A 9,598-nucleotide genomic window follows, 5' to 3' on the forward strand; every position below is an offset into this window, starting at 1 on the left:
ACTCTTCAAATGAGAAATGTCAAAGTAAATTGAGTTTTTATAGCACATTAACACATCAACCAATGCGACTAAAAGGTAAAAGAGAGATGTACTGCTCCAGCTGTGTATTGCTAGCTGTAGGGAGGCTTTTATCTTGTTACAGCATCTCTCCTGAGCAGGAAGCTCTGCCAGCCCAGCTGGGCTCTGAGCCAGACGTTATAGTACGAGTGGACCAAGATGATGGTGCTTCCATCACACTCCACTCGCCAAATACAGTCTCTGATACACCATAGCACACCACGCACACCGCAACCTGGTGAGGTAACAAATCACTGACAGTGAGGCAGAGACAGTGCTGAGCATTACATGACAGTGTCTGTTACAGTCAGAACTTAGCAAAGAGTTGGTGTGTGTGTGGTGTGGTGGTGTGACACATAGCAGAAACTCCAGCAATCTGTAGCTCCCATTTACACAATATATGACTTCATCCATGTTCTACACTGGAGCTGTACGAAACTCCTCCACCATGAAGAGAACAACAGATCAACAGAGTGCCAAGCACCTGGCGGTAGAGTGTTCAGAGTTATTATGGAATTAAAAAACAAGCAATATACATGTTTAATTATTATTGGGCTGAACTGTTTGGGTAGAGCAAGTTTAAACTATTTAATTTAACGTTTTTGCACACTGCGATGCGGTGTGTGTTACCTGGAGAGAGGTGAGGATGAGGAGGAGATGATGATGAGAAGCCAGAAGTCCATGTGGAAGAACTGGCAGATCATATAAGCCATGTACGCTGGAAAGATCAGCAGGAAGAGACAGAGAGAAACTGCACGGAAGTGCTTCCACAAACTCCTACGGGACGGGCAGCAAAACCAGCATATGAAAAGCAGGCCAGGTTGATAGCAGGCTTTGCAAACACACTTTCAGTCAGATTGATGTCAAAAAGACAAACTGCCTGTTTAGGAATGAAGAAAGAAGGACATACACCGTAGTATTACTTAATTTATGATGTTAGCATGAGTTGTACTGATGACCATAGATAATGAATTCTGTGATAATTAACTAACTGCCCATAGTTATTAATAGTTGTTTATGATCAGTAAAAATAAAACAAACAGTGGGACACAGAGTTTCTTAAAATAAACACATGAAAAAAGTCTTTGGTATATTATCTTAGTTGCCTCTAGATGCTCCCAGGGCTAGGACTATAGGATCAGCTATCTCCAGCATGGACTGCAGGATGGAAGCAGCAACAATAAAGAGGACGATGAGAGGAGGAAGCTCTGTGGATGACCTGCAGCTCAATGAGGCCAGTTTGGACAGCAAGGATTAGCAAGGTGATAGCTTCAGTCATCCCCCTGCACAGAGAGGAACACATTAGAGTTGACACACCACACAATTATATGCCTTGGCTTTGCATTCAAGTTGGAGATCATATACACGTTTATCCAGACTTGACCTTTGGGTATACAATGTCAATTATTTTATCCTATTAGACAGTTGTGTGAAATGCAGACATCCTTAAAGAAATAGTTCTAGATATGTGTGTTTCACACGAAGAGAGGTTGAAACAGACTAAACTAACACACACGTGTGTGTGTGTGTGTGCATGTGTGCACGTGTGTGTGCGCGTGAGTACAAAGCTAAAGCACGAAAATGAGTGCGAGTGTTGCGGATGGCACGTTATCTAAACACGGTGAACAGCAAAGTCAGAGAAGAAGAACAAGCACCACAGCTAGCTCTGCGAGCCTGCTGCCAGTGTGAAATGACACATTTGTGGGCGCTTCCCATGGTGGCGGCATGAAAAGAAGAAAAGGAGAAAGGATGGATGAGTTGGTGCTTAGCGGTGTTGTGCTAAAAAAATGATCGTCTTCCAAAAACCGATCGCTCGTATTTAAACTGCTATATAACTTGTTGGTCTATAATATGTGAAAACATATATCAAATGTATCCTTCATGGATGAATCAAGTCATCTTGAGCCACAAACAACATTCCTATAACAAGGTAGAAGCTGCAAAGAGTTTTTGGTAGTGACTTTATATATGCTTTATTTATCTAGTTCCAAAAATGTGGTTGACGTTAAAAAAAAAGTGTTGTTAGTTTTTTAAAAAGCGTAATCTGTGCAAGAGGACAGCAGATGTTGCAAGAATCTAAGAATAGTTGTTTAAAGTTATTTGAAGTGGACAAGAGGATAAGGCGTTTGTAACCCTGTTGAGGGAAGTCTATCTAGCAAGATATGTAAGATATTGGAGATTAAAAAAGCCCCTAGGGAACATAGGAAATAATTATTTGTCAGGCAATGACTTGTTGGCAGAAGAAGAGTGGTCCTTGGTAGCCATGACAAGAAGGAGGTCCCATAAATGGGCTGGGCTGTTTGTTGCTGGCAGGTAAAAGAAAAACACAGAGAAAAATGAAATCAGGGAAGTCCAGGCCTTGGAATTTTCACTCCAAGGTCCCCTGCCTGGACCTCCCCTAGCAGATGAACATAGAGAGGTAGGGTAGGTGAGCTAGGCTCGAACCCGGGCCTCTATGTACTAAGCTGCTAGCCCGCCACATGTCGCCACATGACGGGCAAACAAAGCGGGAAAATTCCTCTATTTAAAGACCACAACGCGTACATCACGCACCCAGCCTTTTGGAAATGAGCTGGAGACCAGGCATTTTTGCACTCCAATACTTAGTAAATTTCACACACTCACACCTGATTTTTTCCCTGCACACCTCTTTGGTTTGGGCCTGTTTTCTTCCTTGGTTGATATATGTGTAACTGATACATGAGATGGCCCTTACCGGCTGTATGGACTGATATATAGGGTGCCTTAAAGGCCGCCTTAAAACTAAGTGTTTCCCTGAGCTTTTAATTGCGGCTTGAAAAAAGTAAAAGAAATGAAAAAAAGAGAGAGAGAGAAAAATGGAGGCAGGCTTGAGCTTCGTCTTTCACTCTGGGCCTACCTGCTGTAGCAGACGGACTACTATCAGAGACTCGAACTAGGGTCGTTAAACTCTGGAGTCCGAATGCTGGCCTCTTAACGCTGTACACCACTCAGCAGGGCGAGTAAACTTTGGAAAAAAAGGACATTTATCTTTTGTCCTTCAATTTTTATTTTTTTTTGTTATCGTTTTTCTAAATCATTAAGCTTCTTGTGCAATATGTTCCACACAAATTACACATGGACATCTAGCTATTTTTTTATTGGCATTCACAAAATGGGACTGGATGTTGGACGGCTTACCAAAGCCTTCCTGCTACCCGAATCCCTGCTTGGAAACCTGCTGGCCGCGGCGGCACCATGTTCTCACCACACTCTTCCGCTTCAGCTGTCTTTTTTGCCTCATGGCTATACCCACACTGACCACTCCTTCAATGAAGGTAAATACAAGCAGGTCATTCTGAAAAAGACACACAGCTTATCATCTTATCCTTCTACAACACCTAAAAGCACTCTGTTCATTTCTTCGCTAGATTAGCCGCTAGCATACACGCTGCTGTGTTAGAGGCTTGTTGCTACCTAGTTAGCCATGCTGCACACCTGTTACTCTGTATTTGTCAATGATTCGGCACTCCTTCGGTTTTGTTATCCATTTTTAGACAGTAATGAGATCATCTGCACACTCCACAGAGCTCCAGAGTTACTGTTCATAGCAAAAGTGTAATGCTGTCCTTGGAGATTTCACCTAAGACTGTGAGTGTGAGTGTGTAATGATTTCAAGTGTTTAAGTGTTCAGAGCACTCTACAGCCTGTAAGGTGGCAGTTGAAAAGAGCAGCAGAAGGTATCAGTACTGTAGTGTAACTTGTTCTTTTCCTTTCCTAACAGTGAACAGAGTGCCGATTATTATCGACAGCTACGTCCACCCGGGTGAAAGTAGTGTGGGAGACCATCAGGACCCAGCTGGGTTTCCTTGGTCCAGAGGTTTGGAGAAACCTCTTCCTTTTCTTTCATCACAGCTGTCCTGTGCCAGATGTTCTGTTGACCCACTGAGAGAGGCGTGTTTGAGAAAGATCAGGAAGACTGAAGCTCATGGTAGGAATGAAGGAGGACCTTGTGAGCTCCACCAGCAGCTCCCTCACAAGGAACTGTTCACAAGTCCACTGCAGGCACGCCCCAGAAGATGGATAAAAGCAGCGTTTCATGAAGACACTGGAACCAATCTATCTTCATAACAGTGAGTTTTATCACAGGTCATATGCTCTTGAGACATAGTCTGGCGATAGCGATTATACACAAATTGTGGGTGTGTTTAAATTGTAGCAGCTATGTGGTGTAGCTTATAGCAACATGTACTGTGTGCTCTGGATGCTTTGTAGGTGAAAGCAGCATAGTTCACTACAAAAGCTTCATGGTCAACATTTCTGCCTCTTATAAAGCAAAAATGTATCAGGAATTCATAGATCAAACTTTATGAGTCCCTCGGGTGGGTTCAGCCTATCATGCATTTTTAATCTCCTTTCCAATAAACACAGAGTGACATGATTTGAAAGTTGAAATTGTTTCCAATTAACCAACTTGTTTCATTTGAGTTTATCTGATAAAAAAAATGCTGGTAAGTAAGCTTGTTGCAGTATTGGATGTAAATTGTGTATTGCTGCTGAAATATCTAACAGACCAAAATATTTTTCAGTGGTGAATGATTTAGGGAAAACCCGTAGATCTTGTTTCTAACTGCATGTAAGTAGCAGACATGAGGATGGCGTTCAGCTGCAGTTAAAGAGGCTAATGTTTACAGCCGTACCCAAGCTGCCCCCTGCCTTTGGCCACACAGCTGTGTAAATACATTGGCGAGGTGGCTTTTGGTCTGACTGTAGACTGAGTTTAAAATGACAGTTGCACTTGCACTGGGTGACTGATCTCCATTTCCTGGACAGTAAAAGCAGGGTTTCCCTTCTTGGAGTTAGTCAAGTCAGATTTTAGGGTAAGTTAAAGAGGTTGTTGTCTATATTATGCTAAATGCTCATGCCTCCATGGATAATGCTGCAGTTTCCCAGACATGGATTAAGCCTAGTGCTAGGCTTAAAGTTGTTTAAATGGAGGTCTTCACTGAATTATTCTTTTAATCTGGGACTAGAAATAACCCATATCTGGGAAACCCTTTGAAAACATCTTTAGTAGGCATTATAAAAAAAAAAACTTGCTGAAGTGCATTTTTAGAATAATTTGAAACATGAATTCTGTCCATGATTACTTTCAAGCAGACTTCTTCTAAAATTGCAAGGGTCATAGTTGCCTCGGTCTGTCATAGCGTTCGATGTCTGTACTTTAGCCCAGACAGATCTGTGTTAAACCACTGTGAGATATTGGTCATCTGTGTGCTTGTGCAAGTGTGTCTGAAACTGGGGACCTGATCATAAATGTGTGTCTCCATTGAGCTACAAAGAAAAGTGCTTCAAAGTGTTGGTTCTGGCATATAAATGAGACAGACCCCAGTGAAATTTAACTGGGGTGATGGGTAAAAATGAACTCCTACCCACAGGAAGGCAGCAGCTCTGCTGTCTGTAGAGACAAGGTCAGAGTTTCTGACCGTCAATCATTTAGGGATGAAAAGTAATCTTTGCCTAAATAATAGTTGATTGCACTGCAGCACAGCTTTCTTGATGAGGAAGAGCAGCTGTGCTGTGATGTCAGCTTCAGCTGCCCAGCATGCACACCTGAAATGTTGGTGGTTTCAGTTGATGGGAAGAGAAAGCTATATCACTTTCAGCAAAACGAAAGGTGCTCATTGTCGATGTTCTTTGTTTTTGTGTCTTTATGCATATATTTCTATATACCTTCCATGGTTAGACTTTATTGTTTCTCTGATGTTGCTCTGATGGCCGTGACTTTTTTGATGGCGTCTTTGTTGCTGAATAGGGCTGCCACGATTAGTCGACTAGTCACGATTACAGTCACGACTGATTTAATAGTCGACGCGTGGTTTGAAGCTTTGTAAGATCACAAAAGACGCAGGAATAAGTAGTAGGATTTAAGAGTGTAATAACGGACTGAAACAGAAGATGGCAGCACTGCATGTACAAGGATGCCAGCTGCCGTTACGCTCCGAAGAAGAAGAAGAAGAAGCAGTGTCCCAGAATTCATAGCGCGGCCCTGCTCAGTTTTCAACAATGGCGGCAGCTAGTTAGTTTTAATATTACTCTTATTAATCTTTCTGGGTCACAAACTAAACGTTTAACATATTTTCAGGCGAGAATGTAGCTGTGTAAACCTCAAATATCTGCTCAGTTTATCAAGACACCGCATATTTTCAAAAGCGCTCCGACGTTTTCGGAGACGTCTGTTACCCACTAGCTCCAAAGCTAGCCGGGGCAAGGCTCACTAGAGCCCGTGAGAACACCGGACTCCAGGCAAATCGTTTTCAAACGCACCACCGTCTTTCGCTACTCAGGTTGAACATATATAAGTCAGTTAGATAACTTAAAAATGTGTTTGGCCTTTTTTTTTTTTTTTTTAGTATTTTATTTGTTCCTGAGTAAATCGGTTTGGCTGAGATTAAAGTTATAGTTCATACACGGCCGAATAAACGTCAAGCAGACAACTGATTATCAGAAGTGTGAGATGTTCAGAATATACTCCGGTGTCCCGTTATATTTTAGATAGCAAGGAGTTTATTAAACTTTACCGAAACAATCTGTAAATCTCATTAAATTTAATAAACTATCATCTTGTCTTTATTTTTAGTTAGCACATACCCTAAACCAGGGTGCCCAATCCTAGTCCTCGAGAGCTACTGTCCTGCAGCTTTTAGATGCATCCCTACTCCAACATAGCTGAATCAAATGGTTTGATGACCTCTTCAGCATGTCATCAAGTTTGGCAAAGGCCTGATAACAAGACATTCATTTGATTCAGGTGTGTTGGAACAAGGATGAATCTAAAAGCTGCAGGACAGTAGCTCTCGAGGACTAGGATTGGGCACCCCTGCCCTAAACACTTAAAACTGTAAGCTAATGTTATATAAGAGCAGATGCTGCTGGTGCAATAAGCTGTACGTTTTACGTCCAATGGATGCATGATCCGATTAGTCGACTAATCGCAAAAATAATCGGTGACTAGTTGACTATCAAAATAATTGTTTGTGGCAGCCCTAGTGGACTTTGATTCCAAGTTAATACTAGCTAGTGTTTCTCACTGGTTTTTGGGCGGTGGAGTAAAAGGGATTGGTTGCTGGCTGTTTGTAATGTTAGCCTTGTCTTTGCTTTCTTACAGGCAGGATAAAGACATGGTGATAAATGAGTGTGGGCCGTCTGCTGAGGACCAGGAGCTCAGGACACTCAGACGGGGGCGTCGCAGCAGGAGTCACCGCGCACCACAATCCTCTGCTGTTCTGAGATGTCACACTCCTGCCTGCACATAGAAACCACAGTGAAGTCAAAGTTCCACCTGCACCTCCACCTGTTCTTGCAACAGCATGAACACTGACAGAGGTGAGACAGCAGAAGAGTTTTTGTCTATTTTTTGTTTTGTTTTGTTTTTTACTAAGTTAAGGAATTAAGTGAAGAAGAGTGATTAAATAAATTGTTTCTTGCAGTTTTGATTTAATGATTGTGTTTAGGATTATTTCAGAAACATGTTTAGAGGATCTTTGTAAGCCTGTATTTCCTTTAAAAGAAGGGAAGCACTTCTTCATTCTACAGAAAAGGTGACACATTACAGATGACTTCATAAAAACCACAGTGAGCCAGTTGGATAAACAGCAGCCTAATCAGACTTCTGCAGAGTCTCAAAGTTTTTTTGGAGTCTGCTTCTTGTGTCCAACAGGACGAATTCTGTCCATAAACAAAGGATTTGAAAATGTACCCATTTTGTTTTCGTTTTACTTTTGCTGATCTGACACCACTTGTGCCAAAAATCCGGACAAATGTCATTTGACCAAGGAGCAAATCTGAGCCAAATAGACTGATCATTTTTTCACGTGGCGTCTCATCAGAGGACACTTTTCCTTTTCCAAGCTCCTGTAGAACTGGCAGAAAAATCCTGGAAGCGCTGTCTGAATTCTGTTTCGAGACATGTAATCACAGACACATATTTCCCTTTTTTAGCAGAAAGGTTGGCCTGTGGATAAGCAGTTCTGGTCTTGGACAGTGTGGGGAAGTGCACAACGTTGAAGTTGCGCAGTTGTGTCTTAAAGAGATTGAGCTTCACACAAAATGCTTTCATGTGCGCATAAAGTTGTGGTACAAGCTGCTCTTTCCCTTGTAGGCTCTTGTTCAGGGTGGTTAAATGATCAGTAAGATCATCTAAAAATGCAAGGTCTGCCAACCATAGAGGGTCATTCAGCTCATGAAGAGGTCGGTCCTTCTCTTTCAAAAATGGTCAATTTCTGATCTCAGGGAGTAAAGACGCTTCAGCACGCACCGCGGCTTAGCCAGCGCGCCTCCGAGTGGTAGAGTAGATCCCATATTCAGCATCCGCATCAGAAAGGAAAGCCTGAAGTTCTCCGTGGTACAGTCCACTTGCTCGAATTATGTTGACAGTTTTTACAATAGTGTTCATTACATCTCCAAGATTGACTGTCTTGGCACAAAGGGCTTCTTGGTGAACAGTACAGTGCATTTCAACAGCCTCCAGCCTCTTTCACCTCAGCGCACATCGTAGACGCCATTCCTTTGTGTGCACCCGCCATAGCTGGAGCCCCGTCTGTTGTATCTTCACACAGCTTGTCCCATTTAAGTCCCATTTTGTCAATTGAGTCTGACACAGCTTCAAAAGTATCCATACCTGTTGTTGTGCCTTTTAGACTCTTAAGATCGAGCAGCTCCTCTGTAACTCCACGTCTTGCGAGGAGTTGGGCCACCTCATAGCTGGCTATTGTAGCCTTTTCCTGGACTTTTTGAGCACAAAAAAATACTGTTGCTGACCCTGCAGGACAGCTACCATTTGCTTTACTTTCTGCTCTCGCTCAGCACCAGTGTAGGATGCATAGACCTGATGTTTGGTTTCATAATGACGTCGTACATTACACTCTTTCATAACTGCCACAGTTTCAGTGCAGATAAAACAGACACTTCCCCTTGATTCTTTGAAGAAATATTCACTCTCCCACCGTGTCTGAAATTTTCTGCACTCACTTTCTACCTTTCGCTTCTTTGGTTCTGCCATGTTCAGTAACTTGGGTAAATTTCTTCTAGGATTGTCCTTTTGGTGGAGCAACTGCCTTGATCAACAGCAGCTCCCCTGGTGTTAAACTAAGAAGTGCCATACACTCAAGCAAAAGTTGAAGTGCGGGCCAATTAAAAATGGACCGCGGGCCGTAGTTTGGACACCCCTGCTATAGACATTAGCACACACTCCAACAGGTTTTCATCCTCTAGAGTCACTTGGATGACACTGAAAACACTACGTCCAGATAAACTCCGTGTATATAGTGTATTATCTTACAAAAAATACAAACAAATATAAAACAAGTATTTTATTTTCTAAATGTAATGCTTCCTTTTAGGAGGAAGGTGGAGGCGCAGCTCCAGCAGAGCAACACCAGAGGTGTGTGGAGAGGACTGAACACCATCACTGGACGGAGCACTGTGAGCGGAGGGGTCCAGAGTCTGGAGACCAGGTTCTGGCTAACAGATTGAACCAGTTGTTTAACAGGTTTGATTCAGTAGCCCTTCCCTCCCCATCCAC

The 9,598-nt window shown here is 42.6% G+C and overlaps 1 long non-coding RNA gene across 1 annotated transcript; it reads right to left on the reverse strand.

Moving 5' to 3' along the window:
- Nucleotides 1–700: 700 nt before the first annotated feature.
- LOC109198794 (uncharacterized) lies at nucleotides 701–3,408 on the reverse strand. The gene is made up of 3 exons (XR_002059416.2): nucleotides 3,217–3,408; nucleotides 1,277–1,340; nucleotides 701–834 (listed from the first exon to the last, which is right to left on the reverse strand). It is a non-coding gene; the product is annotated as an uncharacterized LOC109198794 (long non-coding RNA).
- Nucleotides 3,409–9,598: the final 6,190 nt, after the last annotated feature.

The sequence above is a fragment of the Oreochromis niloticus genome, unplaced genomic scaffold (genome assembly GCF_001858045.2).
Source record: "Oreochromis niloticus isolate F11D_XX unplaced genomic scaffold, O_niloticus_UMD_NMBU tig00007992_pilon, whole genome shotgun sequence".
In the NCBI taxonomy this organism is placed as follows: Eukaryota; Metazoa; Chordata; class Actinopteri; order Cichliformes; family Cichlidae; genus Oreochromis; species Oreochromis niloticus.